Source organism: Polypterus senegalus, chromosome 6, assembly GCF_016835505.1.
Source record: "Polypterus senegalus isolate Bchr_013 chromosome 6, ASM1683550v1, whole genome shotgun sequence".
NCBI classification, from domain to species: domain Eukaryota; kingdom Metazoa; phylum Chordata; class Cladistia; order Polypteriformes; family Polypteridae; genus Polypterus; species Polypterus senegalus.
Genome location: NC_053159.1, coordinates 62,621,144 through 62,635,106, shown reverse-complemented (window position 1 = coordinate 62,635,106; position 13,963 = coordinate 62,621,144).

The following is a 13,963-nucleotide window of genomic DNA, read 5'->3' as shown; positions in this document are numbered from 1 at the left end:
TCTTTGGACTGTGGGAGGAAACCGGAGTACCCGGAGGAAACCCACGCAGACACAGGGAGAACATGCAAACTCCACGCAGGGAGGACCCGGGAAGCAAACCCAGGTCTCCTTACTGTGAGGCACCAGTGCTACTACTGCGCTACCGTGGCGCCCTAAATGAAATCAATATCCAAAAATGTCAATGTGTTATGACATACTGTACACTGGAATCAGAAGGCACTCAGACATCTTCTTTTTCTGCACACTTTATTGTTGTAGATTTAATTTTAAATTAAGTAATTTGCCATTCTGTCCATTAATTCAATACATTCAATAACACATAATGTAGGGCCATCTTGAAGTATGGGCATAATTGGCACTTGCTGGCCCATGATGTGTCTAATGCCTGTGAATGTTTCTGTTTTGCCATTAAAAAAGGGGCCCCAGTGCACTGCTTTGCCCAGGGAGCTATGATGCTGGTATTGACAAGTGAAAACATGTTTTTAGAAAAGTTTAAAAATGTATTACAAATCAAAAACTGAAATCTTTCATTAATATAGTCAGATCCTGGTAGTCCAAATTGTGGTCAAGTGCTTTAGTTATTCTAGTGATGTATCTAGAACTTGATTGGAGTTCAGCTATTGAAAACTCAATTGATTGGACATCATTTAGAAAGGACCACACTTGTGTATATAAGATTCCACAATTCACACTGCATGTTAGGATGAAAACTCTGAAGCCATGAAGTCCAAAGAGTTCTTTGTAGAACCATCACAATATAATTGTGATGAGGCATACAGTAGATCTGGGCAAGGGTATACAACCACTTCTAAAGCACAGAATGGCTTCAAAAACTGAAATGGAATAAGTTTGGAGCTAACAGGACTCTACCTAGTGTTGGCCATTCGGCCAAACTGAGTAACCAAGCAAGAAGGGCCTTGGTCACTTTAACATAGCTTCAGAAGTCCCCTGATGAGATGGGAGAATCTGTTGGAAGAACAACCATCTCAGTAGCACTCCATCAATCAGGCATTTATGTCAGATTTGCTAGAGAGAAGTTACTATTTTTGTAAAAGGCACATAAGAGTTTAAAGGACTCTGAGAGCAAGTGGAAAAAAAACTCTGGTCTGATGAGACAAAAATTGAACTCTGTGTTCAGAATTTCAAGCAGTATGTCTGTTGATGACCAGGAACTGTTGATCACCTGCCTAATTCCATCCTTATGGTCAAGTATGGTGATGGTAGCATCATGCTATTGAGGATGTGGCTCAGTGGCAGGGACAGAGACTAGTAAGAATAGAGGGAAGGATGAATGCATCCAAATATAGAGGGGTATTTGAAGAACACCTGCTCCAGTGTGCACGTGACCTCAGATTTGGGTGATGGGTATAGAAAAGTGTATTCTTAAAATTGGTAATCTATTTGTACTACAAAAGTATTATAAGCACATGAGAAAGTAAGCATGGTATTTCACTAAGCATTACAATGTAAGAGTTAGGATTAAAAAGGCTCAAGCCTACATATTTTTATTATCTTGTATAAGCTAGAAACCACCAATATTTCATAAGGCAAAGGTAAGACATGTGGAAAAGGTGGAAAAGGGTGGGCCCCCTCTTTTAGAGAGGGAATGTGAACTTTCCAACTATAAATATTGGTGGTGACTGCTGAGCTATTAGGGAGCAAGGATATGCCTTGTCAAACAGATATGATGGACAGAGTGGGATTTGACACCTCCTCAGCTGAGAAATAATGGCAGAATCAATTAGAGGCAGGATTAGAGCAGTGGGATATTAGGAGTCAGATGAGGATGAATAATGGCTTGTATGATAAGAACTGTAATAAACGTAAGGCCTGCCCATGACTGGGTGTTCATTCCATCGGAAGTGAGTCTGTATGTGCGCCATACGATAAATCTTTATTCTGCTGCCTGTCCTGAGACTCCCAGTGCCTTCTTTGGGGTTGAGATTGCCTGTGCCTGCCTCCTTCTACACAGTTCACCTTTCATCATGACAATGACCTGAACTGTGGAGTTAAAACAATGTTGCAGTGGCTTCAAGACAAGTCACTGACTGTCCTTGAGTGGTCCAGTCAAAGTCAAGACTTAAACCCCACAGAACATGTTTGGAGAGACCTGATGATGGCAGTTTATAGATAAAGTACTTCCCTTTCAGTCTAATAGAGCTTGAGAGGATCTGCCAGATAGAATGGGAGAAGCTACCCATATCCAGATGTGCAAAGCTTGTAGAGACTTTGCCAATAAGACTCAAAACTCAATGTTCTGAATTAAGGGTCTGAATACTGACATGAATAAGAGATTTAAGTTTTTGATTTTTAAGAAATTTTCAAATCCTTCTAAGAACATGTTTTCACTTTGGCATTATGAGTTACTGAGTGTAGACTGGTGGGCAAAAATGGCAACTTTATGCATCCATTATCCAACCCGCTATATCCTAACTACAGGGTCATCCAACACAGGGCGCAAAACAGGAAACAAACCCCGGGCAGGGCGTCAGTACACCGCAGGGTGCGCACACACACACTCCCACACACCAAGCGACAATTTCGAATCACCAGTGCATCTAACCTGCATGTCTTTTGACTGTGGGAGGAAACCAGAGCACCCAGAGGAAACTCACACATACACGGGGAATCTCCAAACTGCGAGGCAGCAGTGCTACCCACTGCGCCACAGTGCTGCCCGCAACTTTATCCATCCATCCATTCATTATCCAACCCACTATATCCTAACTACAGGGTCATGGGGGTCTGCTGGAGCCAGTCCCCACCAACACATGGCGCAAGGCAGGAAACAAACCCCAGTCAGGGCACCAGCCTATCGCAGGGCACACACACACCCACACACCAAGAACACACTAGGGACAATTTAGGATCACCAATGCACCTAACCTGCATGTCTTTGGACTGTGGGAGGAAACCGGAGCACCCAGAGGAAACCCACGCAGACACGGGGAGAACATGCAAACTCCACACAGGGAGGACCCAGGAAGCGAACCCAGGGATGAATGCTATGTTACCCTAAAATTATTCTTCCACAATAACTTGTAGAGTCAGGAGCAAGTAAGACAGCCAAAGTTTGCCCTGGAACTGCGGCAAGTTCTCCAAGAGGCTTAGAATAAGCAGCAACACAAGCTCCTTCAGAAATGGCATGCTGTTTTTAAATGTGATCCCACCACTTATTTTTTTTCTTTTTTACTGCACTTTTTATTGATCTCAATGCAATATTAACATGGTAACTCTGGGTAGACATTAAATTAGTTCATTGCTTCAACATCAACTAGGATTATTTTTTTTATTCACACTACAACCAAGAACATAAACCATTCTCAATAAAAAATCAAATGAATAAAAACTGTCAAAAATAAATAATACATTCACAATAAAAATGAAGAGAGACATAAACAAATAATAAAAATAAATAAAGTAAAAGCAACCTAAACTTAATGAGGGGGAATCCCTGCCAGTGCAGGCTGACTTGCACATTATGGAAGAAGACCAAAAGAATATAAAACACAGAGGTTTAGGTATTTCCAAGTTTTAGATGCAGAAGAGACACAGGATTGCTTGTTTTTAATATCCTAGGTGCTCATCAACTACACCAAATGAATATATTAAGATGGTGCCTGCCAAGTGCCACTCCTGCAAAGAATTCTCGTTGGCAGTATGAGATCTTAATTTACGCTTATGTAAAGACGGTTAACTGTTGTGTTTTTATTTATACTTCTTGCCCTCTGCTTTCCTTACATATAACATCATCTGCTGGACATTCCTTATATCCTAAAACTGGAGCTGGCCGCAGGGTCCCATCTGGTCAGATAGGTTCAAGTGGCATATGGCCTGCCATAGCTACTGTGATCTTCATGTTGGACATACCAAGAAAATTACAGAGCAGCAGTTGAATAAACAAAGCACATCAATGGATTCCTTGGTCAAATTTTACACCTTGGAAAATCTACTGCCAAACCTCTGTTTAGGCTAAATAGGTGTCACTTTTAGATTTATAAGGTATTTTATATTAAATGGTTATATTTCAGCCAGGGTTCCTCTCCTGGCCGGGGTTTAAATCTTTATGGCCTTTTTGTCTATTTTTGATTCTTTTGTTAATATTAACATTCCTTGTATTATTTATTTTTCATTTTATCTATGTATCAATGCCTGGATTATGTCCAAAGTGTTTTGTGGGCGGCACCCAAGAGGCGGGGCCACCTGCCAATCACTGCCATCCACCCTATAAATCCAGAGGATCTCCCATAGTTCCTGGGAGTTTATTTCAAATGTGCTCTGGAGTGGTGAGTTCTTGTGCTTTGTAAATTCTTGTGATTTCAACCTTTGGCTTTTTATTTTGATCTTGTTATTTAAGATCTGTACTGGGACTTTGTTCAATTTGGATCGCCTTGTTTTTCAGGCAATACCATTTTGCCTTTGTGCAGCATGGAGCTTCATAGTGTTTGTAATCTGTAATGTCAAGAATAAATATTTTATTTTATGAAGATTCAGTGACTACCCTTATTACTAGAAGGGGTTTGGCAATGATATGCCCCTCTAGTGGGCATTTCTTTGGTACTTGGCAACACTGTATTAATCCCCAAGGAGAAACTGTCTTTTTGATTTTCCAAGTGCTTTTGCACTTGACATTTCTGGACCAGGACAAAAATGCCATATGTAGTACAACAAGGCTATGAACTGGTCTGGTATTTTTGTAACATCTGACTACGCAGCTGCACTACTCTGCATGTATTTTTCATCCATCCTTTTCAGAACCCACTATTTTCATTACTCATTCAAGGTGGGATGAAACCTTGGTAGGGACGTCAGCCTATTTCCAGGCGCAATGATGGTAGATTGCCACATAACCTACTCAGCATTCAGTGCCATGATAAGGTATTTGCCCCATCCTGATCTCCTCCCATTGATAACCCGGGGCTCGGCCGATCCGGTATGGAAATTTGTATTGTTGTCTGCATATTGATTTGGCAAAATTTTACACTGGATACCCTTCCTGACATAGCCCTCCACATTTTTCCGGGCTTTGGACCAGCACGAATAAACACACTGGCTTTCCCTGTGGCTGGGTTTCCTTCCTGATTTCCTCTATTTTTGCTTATTCACAACATTAAATTGTTTCTGATATCCAGACAAATTTAGTATAATACCAAAGACAACGTGGATAAAACCCAGTTTTGAAAGGATCTTTTGGTTTATTGAAAGGAAAAAAAAGCTTGCCAACACTTACATCACCCATGTAAAAAAGTAATTGCTTCCTTGGTTATCACTCAATTAAGCAATGAAGCAAATTTAAATGACAGCGAGTTAAATTAGACAAGACTGCTGCCTGCCATATTGAATCTAAATATCACTTCAACAGAACCTTTCCAGCAATGTAAAGTTGGCTAAAAGATCTCAACAAGCAACACACCATGCCTTATTCAAAAGAAATTTCGCAAGACTTTAGTAAGAAAGATAGTGAAAAACATATCAGTCAGGAAAAGGTTTTAAAGCAATCTGCAAAACCCAGGAATTCCAGCAAATTACTGTGAGAGCCATCATCTCCAAATGGAGAAAACTTGGAACAGTGGTAAATCTACCCCAGAGTGGCCCATCTAGCAAAATCACTCTAAAAGCACATAGAAAACTCATTTGGGAAGATACAGAAGAATTCAGAAAAAAATATTTAAGGAACTGCAGGCTTCTCTCAACTCAGTTAATGTCAGAATTCATGATTCCACCATTAGAAAGACACTAGGCAAAAATGGAATTCCTGGGAGAGCTGCAAGGCGAAAACCAGTGCTAAACCAGAGGAACATAAAGCCTCATCTGACGCTTGCCAAAAAACACCTTGATTACTTTTATAGACTTGTCGGAACTTTATGGAAGACATGGGTCCTGTTACATCTGGCATAAAGTGAACACAGCTTTCCACAATAAGAACATCATGCCCATAGTCAAACTGGGTGGCAGTAGTGTGTAAAGTTGTGGGGATGCTTTGCTGTTTCAGGGCCTGACCGACTTGTAATAATTGAGGGAGGCATAAATTCAGCTCTGAACCAGAAAGTACTGAAGAAGAATGTCAAGATTTCAGTCCATGATCTGAAGGTCAAGCGCAGTTGGATTATGAAGCAAGAACAACAACCCAAAGCAAAAAAGCAAGTTCACCTCTGAATGACTGAAAAGAAAATGAAGGTTTTGGAGCAGCCTAGACAAAGTTCTGACATGAACTCCATTAGATGTTGTGGTGGAACCCTAAATGGGCAGTTCATAGTCCGTAACCCTCTAAAGTAGCTGAATTAAAACAATTAGGCAAAGAAGAGTGAGGCCAAAATTTCTTCAGTGTTGCCATACACTGTTACTGGAAGAGTTTGATTGCAGTTTTTGCTGCTGAAGGTCAGATGTTAGTGACATATACAGTTGTGCTTGAAAGTTTGTGAACCCTTTAGAATTTTCTATATTTCTGCATAAATATGACCTAAAACATCATCAGATTTTCACTCAAGTCCTAAAAGTAGATAAAGAGAAACCAGTTAAACAAATGAGACAAAAATATTATACTTGGTCATTTATTTATTAAGGAAAATGATCGAATATTACATATTTGTGAGTGGCAAAAATATGTGAACCTTTACTTTCAGTATCTGGAGTGACCCCTCTTTGCAGCAATAACTGCAACTAAACGTTTCCGGTAACTTTTGATCATTTCTGCACACCGAGGAATTTTAGCCCATTCCTCTGTACAGAACAGCTTCAGCTCTGGGATGTTGGTTGGTTTCCTCACATTAACTGCTCGCTTCAGGTCCTTCCACAACATTTCAATTGGATTAAGGTCAGGACTTTGACTTGGCTATTCCAAAACATTAACTTTATTCTTCTTTAACCATACTTTTTAGAACAACTTGTGTGCTTAGGGTCATTGTCTTACTGCATGACCCACCTTCTCATGAGATTCAGTTCATGTACAGATGTCCTGACATTTTCCTGTAGAATTCTCTGATATAATTCAGAATTCATTTTTCCATCAATGAAGGCAAGGCATCCTGGCCCAGATGCAGCAAAACAGCCCAAAACCATGATACTACTGCCACAATGTTTTATAGATGGAATAAGGTTGCTTATGCTGGAATGCAGTGTTTTCCTTTCTCCAAACATAACGCTTTTCATTTAAACCGAAAAGTTCTATTTTGGTCTCATCCGTCCACAAAACATTCTTCCAATAGCCTTCTGGTTTGCCCACGTGATCTTTAGCAAACTGCAGACGAGCAGCAATGTTTTTTTTGGAGAGCAGTGGCTTTCTCTTTGCAACCCTGCCATGCACACCATTGTTGTTCAGTGTTCTCCTGATGGTGGACTCATGAACCTGAGCATTAGCCAATGTGAGAGAGGCATTCAGTTGCTTAGACATTACCCTGGGGTCCTTTGTGACCTCACCAACTATTACACGCCTTGCTCTTAGAGTGATCTTTGTTGGTCGACCACTCCTGGGGAGGGTAACAAAGGTCTTGAATTTCCTTCATTTGAACACAATCTGTCTGACTGTGGATTAGTGGAGTCCAAACTCTTTAGAGATGGTTTTGTAACCTTTTCCAGCCTGATGAGCATCAACAACTCTTTTTCTGAGGTCCTCAGAAATCTCCTTTGTTTGTGCCATGATACACTTCCACAAACGTGTTGTGAAGAGCAGACTTTGATAGATCCCTGTTCTTTAAATAACACAGGGTGCCCACTCACACCTGATTGGCACCCCATTGATTGAAAACACCTGACTCGAATTTCACCTTCAAACTAACTGCTAATCCTAGAGGTTCACATACTTTTGCCACTCACAAATATGTAATATTCGACCATTTTCTTTAATAAATAAATGACCAAGTATAATATATTTGTCTCATTTGTTTAACTGGTTTCTCTTTATCTACTTTTAGGACTTGAGTGAAAATCTGATGATGTTTTAGATCATATTTATGCAGAAATATAGAAAATTCTAAAGGGTTCACAAACTTTCAAGCACAACTGTATGTTAGTGTACCTTTTCCATTTAATAAATCAAATGATCATTTTAAAACTGTATTGTGTTTTCTTAGATTGTCTTTTGTATTTGTTTAGAGATCTGAAACACTAAAGCATCATGAATAAGCAAAAATAGAGGAACTCAGGAAAGGGCAAATAATTCTTCACAGAACTGTGTCTTTGACATGGGTAAGAAAACCAGACTTCTCTGGGAAAATTCACAAGGACAAGGGAGGAAATTCAAATGACACACAGTCTGCTAACCTGGGCCACTAGAGCTGTGCCGTAGAGCTGTACCACTCATAAATCTACCTAGAACACGAAAAGTTCTTTGTCTGTCTGTCCGTCCAGTTTAATTCACCTTTATATTATGTAGTGCCATCAAATACACAACTTGCATGGACACATTTCTTTAGTTCACACACCCACGGGTTGCCGGTGAGGGAGTTTAAACCTACAAACCCATAATTTCAAATCGAGCACCTTAACCCCAGCAGGCCACATGGCCAGCACGTTCATGGTCTGTTAGATAGATATACAGTAGTTATTAAGAATAACCCGTCCTTTTGAGAACTGCTGTGTCTAAATCTGCTGATTATCTTCATAATTGAAACTCGAAGAGTGAAGTGAGCTTGGATAAATTCAAATCTGTTGCCCAATGCATGATTAGACTAATTTGCAAATATTTCCTCATTCAAATTATTCTCACAATCTTTTAACCTATGCTAATTCTGCAATGAAGATGATCTGCAGGAACACTGGCTTGAAAGTAGAAAAGCGGTGGACCTGCACATCCAGCCATGCAGCCATCCAGTTTCAGAACCCACTTTATCCATGATCTGCCCATGGTACATTCCACAAAATTAGTTCTTACATGTAATAAAGTGTGAATTAAGGATGTAGCCTCACATCATTGAGATCCAGGTTCCATTTCTCAGTGTTTGTACTCCACTGTGTTAATAAAACTCGAACTGAGATTCAACTGCTGCCCTGGATGTCTTCCCTCTCTTTGAATTTTTATTTCAGCACCCTATTACAGCTTTGATCCTCATTCATGTCCAGACTGAGACATCTTTACTCTCTGGATCTCGACTCCAGCATTGTATCACTTTATTACTCCCACGTTCAATGCCTGTTCTTGCATTCCAGTTTTCCATCACTACTTGCGCTCAGGCTTATCTCCTTGTAGTGCCTTCATTCTCCTTGCACTAGTATTCTAGCATCCAGCATCCAGCTTCATTTCTCAGCTCCTCAAGTTTGAACTCCAGCATCCTCTCATTACCGGCACCCTGGTTTAAATAGTGACAAAGTTACCCTGTGTATCATATCACTTCCTCAACCCAGATTTATCTCATGGCTAGAATGCCTTCATTTTCTGTGTTTACCTTCATGTATCTTAAAACAGCTTGAACGCTGGTTCAATTTCTGGCCATGTGTACCCATACCCTTGTGCAAATTAATTGAAACAAACTTTGGAAACAAGAAAAATCAGTTTTGCTCAGTTTTTTATGATGAATAATACATGATATGACCTCCTTGACCTTTGAGAGGCATCTAGATTCAATTTGGTGTGGAATCCACAAATTTTGAACAGGCTTGGAGGATTTGGGGGGTCTCTGTACTACACTTGAATTAGGGTGTGAATCGTCTTCTCCATGGTTGTGTAGTCCTTTCCAAAGTCGTTGCTTACTAATGGACCACAAATTTTCAATTGAGTTCTGAGCAGGAGAGTTTCCAGACCACTCCAATATGTTCATTTGATTCTCATCGAAAAAGTTCTTCACTTGTTTCAATGTGTGACACAGGGCCAGATCTTGTTGAAAAACACTGGATTGTGTGAAACACTCACAAAAGAAGAGGTTTGGGGGTTGCTTCAGCTTTTATAGCAATGGTTGCTTGCACCCAGTTGAGGGTGTGATGCCCTCACCACAATACATTGAACTTCTCCACAGAAAAGTTGCTTCAGAACTGAAAAAGTTGTTTCTAAATGGATCTGATTTATTGTATAATGGGACTATGAAAGGTACATGATGGGTAAAATTATCAGGGGCTCGCCATGACTGCTCATGTATATCGGGGACTGAAAGATCAGGGATTGGGTGCCAGAGATCAGGGACTTATGCCACTGAAGTCTCTCACCTTCTGATGCCACTCTCTATTTTTAAACCTGTCCCAAGTTTATATCAATTTGGCAGCTAGACTGTTCCCGCGTTATTAAGTATAGGCAGAGTGGTGGCTGTGAGGCTAAGGACTTGTGCTGGTATCTGGAAGGCTGTCAGTTCAAATTCTGTTACTGCCAGAAGGGATCGTACTTCACTGGGCCCTTGAATAAGGCCCTTAAACTGAAAATTGCTCCAGGGGCACTGTACAATGGCTGACCCTGTGCTCTGACCCCCAAAGGTCATACGAGAGGACAATTACCCCTCAGGGATTAGTACAGTGTACCTAAGAAGTAGTTCAAACACAATTTAGCTGCACGTTGATAAAGTCGGTTCTTTACAATGCTGCAGGTAATATTCAATCAATACAGTCTTATTTATACTTACAATAATTGCTTTCCACTTCCAGAGATGTAACTTTTTTGTACTCTAATATTAGTTAACTTACCTAAAAGTATAAGCAGAAGGGCACTGCTGTGTGAGCCATTTGTGTGTGAGTCTCTGCTCTTGTTGACCACTGACTCGCTTGCATTGGACAACTAAGCGGATGTCAGACAAGCAACACAGGAAAATAAACAAAATTTACAAGTTCAAGCAATTGTACCCAAGGTAACATTGAAACAGTAAACTAATTCCTAGTTGAAGTTGCACAAAATGTTTCTCCATTTTAAGTTCAAAGAGTTCACAGATTCACCAAGAGTTTTCAACAAGAAATTTTGAAATTTTAAAAATCCGCACACTGTGATGTGTTTGAGATATCTGGACGACAATTTAATTATTTCAACAAATTTCTTTGAAGAATAAATGTCCTACATCCCAACAAATCTGGTCCTATGTCCCCCCCAGAGTTGTTTCATGTGGACTGACATAAGACATGGGCTTTCCCAAAAGGTGCTTCAACCATTGTATCCATCCATCCATCCATCCTCTTCCGCTTATCCGAGGTCGGGTCGCGGGGGCAGCAGCTTAAGCAGAGAGGCCCAGACTTCCCTCTCCTTGGCCACTTCTTACAGCTCTTCCGGGAGAATCCCAAATGCGTTCCCAGGCCAGCCGGGAGACATAGTCCCTCCAGCGTGTCCTGGGTCTTCCCCGGGGCCTCCTCCCGGTTGGACGTTCCCGGAACACCTCACCAGGGAGGCGTCCAGGAGGCATCCTGATCAGATGCCTGAGCCACCTCATTTGACTCCTCTCGATGCGGAGGAGTAGCGGCTCTACTCTGAGCCCCTCCCGGATGACTGAGCTTCTCACCCTATCTTTAAGGGAAAGCCCAGACACCCTGCGGAGGAAACTCATTTCAGCCGCTTGTATTTGCGATCTCGCTCTTTCGTCACTACCCATAGCTCATGACCATAGGTGATGGTAGGAGCATAGATCGACTGGTAAATGGAAAGCTTTGCCTTACGGCTCAGCTCCTTTTCACCACGACAGACCGATGCAGAGCCCGCATCACTGCGGATGCCGCACCGATCCGCCTGTCGATCTCACGCTCCATTCTTTCCTCACTCGTGAACAAGACCCCGAGATACTTGAACTCCTCCACTTGGGGCAGGATCTCTCCCCCAACCCTGAGAGGGCACTCCACCCTTTCCGGCTGAGGACCATGCTCGGATTTGAGGTGCTGATTCTCATCCCAGCCGCTTCACACTCAGCTGCAACCGATCCAGAGAGAGCTGAAGATCACGGCCTGATGAAGCAAACAGGACAACATCATCTGCAAAAGCAGTGACCCAATCCTGAGTCCACCAAACCGACCCCTTCAACACCCTGGCTGCGCCTAGAAATTCTGTCCATAAAAGTTATGAACAGAATCGGTGACAAAGGGCAGCCCTGGCGGAGTCCAACTCTCACTGGAAACGGGCTCGACTTACTGCCGCAATGCGGACCAAGCTCTGACACCGTTGTACAGAGACCGAACAGCTCTTATCAGGGGTCCGTACCCCATACTCCCGAGCACCCCCACAGGATTCCCGAGGGACACGGTCGAATGCCTTTCCAAGTCCACAAAACACATGTAGACCGGTCGGGCAAACTCCCATGCACCCTCCAGGACTCTGCTAAGGGTGAAGAGCTGGTCCACTGTTCCGCACCAGGACTAAAACCACACTGTTCCTCCTGAATCCGAGGTTGACTATCCGACGGACCCTCCTCTCCAGAACCCCAATAGACTTTTCCAGGGAGGCTGAGGAGTGTGATCCCTCTATAGTTGGAACACACCCTCCGTCCCCTTTTAAAGAGGGGACCACCACCCCGGTCTGCCAATCCAGAGGCACTGTCCCGATGTCCATGCGATGTTGCAGAGACGTGTCAACCAAGACAGTCCTACAACATCCAGAGCCTTAAGGAACTCCGGCGATCTCATCCACCCCGGGCCCTGCCACCAAGGAGTTTTTGACCACCTCGGTGACTTCAGTCCCAGAGATGGGAGAGCCCACCTCAGAGTCCCCAGGCTCTGCTTCCTCATTGGAAGGCATGTTAGTGGGATTGAGGAGGTCTTCAAGTACTCCTCCCACCGACCCTAACGCCCCGAAGTCGAGGTCAGCAGCGCACCATCCCCACCATATACGGTGTTGACACTGCACTGCTTCCCTCCTGAGACGCCGGACGGTGGACCAGAATCTCCTCGAAGCCGTCCAAAGTCGCTCTCCATGGCCTCCAAACTCCTCCCATGCCCGAAGTTTTGCCTCAGCAACAACCGAAGCCGCGTCCGCTTGGCCTGCCGGTACCTATCAGCTGCCTCCAGAGACCCACAGGACAAAAAGTCCTATAGGACTCCTTCTTCAGCTTGACGGCATCCCTCACGCGGTGTCCACCAACGGGTTCGGGATTGCCGCCACGACAGGCACCACCACCTTGCGCCACAGCCCGTCAGCCGCCTCAACAATAGAGGCACGGAACATGGCCCATTCGACTCAATGTCCCCACCTCCCTCGGGACGGGTTGAAGTTCTGCCGGAGGTGGGAGTTGAAGCTACTTCTGACAGGGGACTCTGCCAGCCGCTCCCAGCAGACCCTCACAACACGCTTGGGCCTACCAGGTCTGACCGCATCTTCCCCACCATCGAAGCCAACTCACCACCAGGTGGTGATCAGTTGACAGCTCCGCCCCTCTCTTCACCCGAAAGTGTCCAAGACATATGGCCGCAAGTCCACGACACGACCACAAAGTCATCATCGACCTGAGGCCTAGGGTGTCCTGGTGCCAAGTGCACATATGAACACCCTTATGCTTGAACATCATGTTTGTTATGGACAATCCGTGATGAGCACAGAAGTCCAATAACAAAACACCGCCGGGTTCAGATCGGGGCCATTCCTCCCAATCACGCCCTTCCAGGTCTCACTGTCATTGCCCACGTGAGCATTGAAGTCTCCCAGCAAAACGAGGGAATCCCCAGAAGGTATGCCCTCTAGCAACCCTCCAGAGACTCCAAAAGGGTGGATACTCCAAACTGCTGTTCGTGCATACGCACAAACAACAGTCAGGACCCTTCCCCACCCGGCGGAGGGAGGCCACCCTCTCGCCCACCGGGTAAACCCCAATGCACAGGCTCCAGTCGGGGGCAATAAGTATGCCCACACCTGCTCGGCGCCTCTCACCAGGGGCAACTCCAGAGTGGTAGAGAGCTGTGCGTTGAGGTGAGTCCGACTATATCTAGCCGAAACCTCTCGACCTCACGCATTAGCTCAGGCTCCTTCCCCTTCAGAGAGGTGACATTCCACGTCCCAAGAGCCAGTTTCTGTAGCCAAGGATCAGACCACCAAGGTCCCTGCCTTCGGCCACCACCCAACTCACACTGCACCCAACCTTCT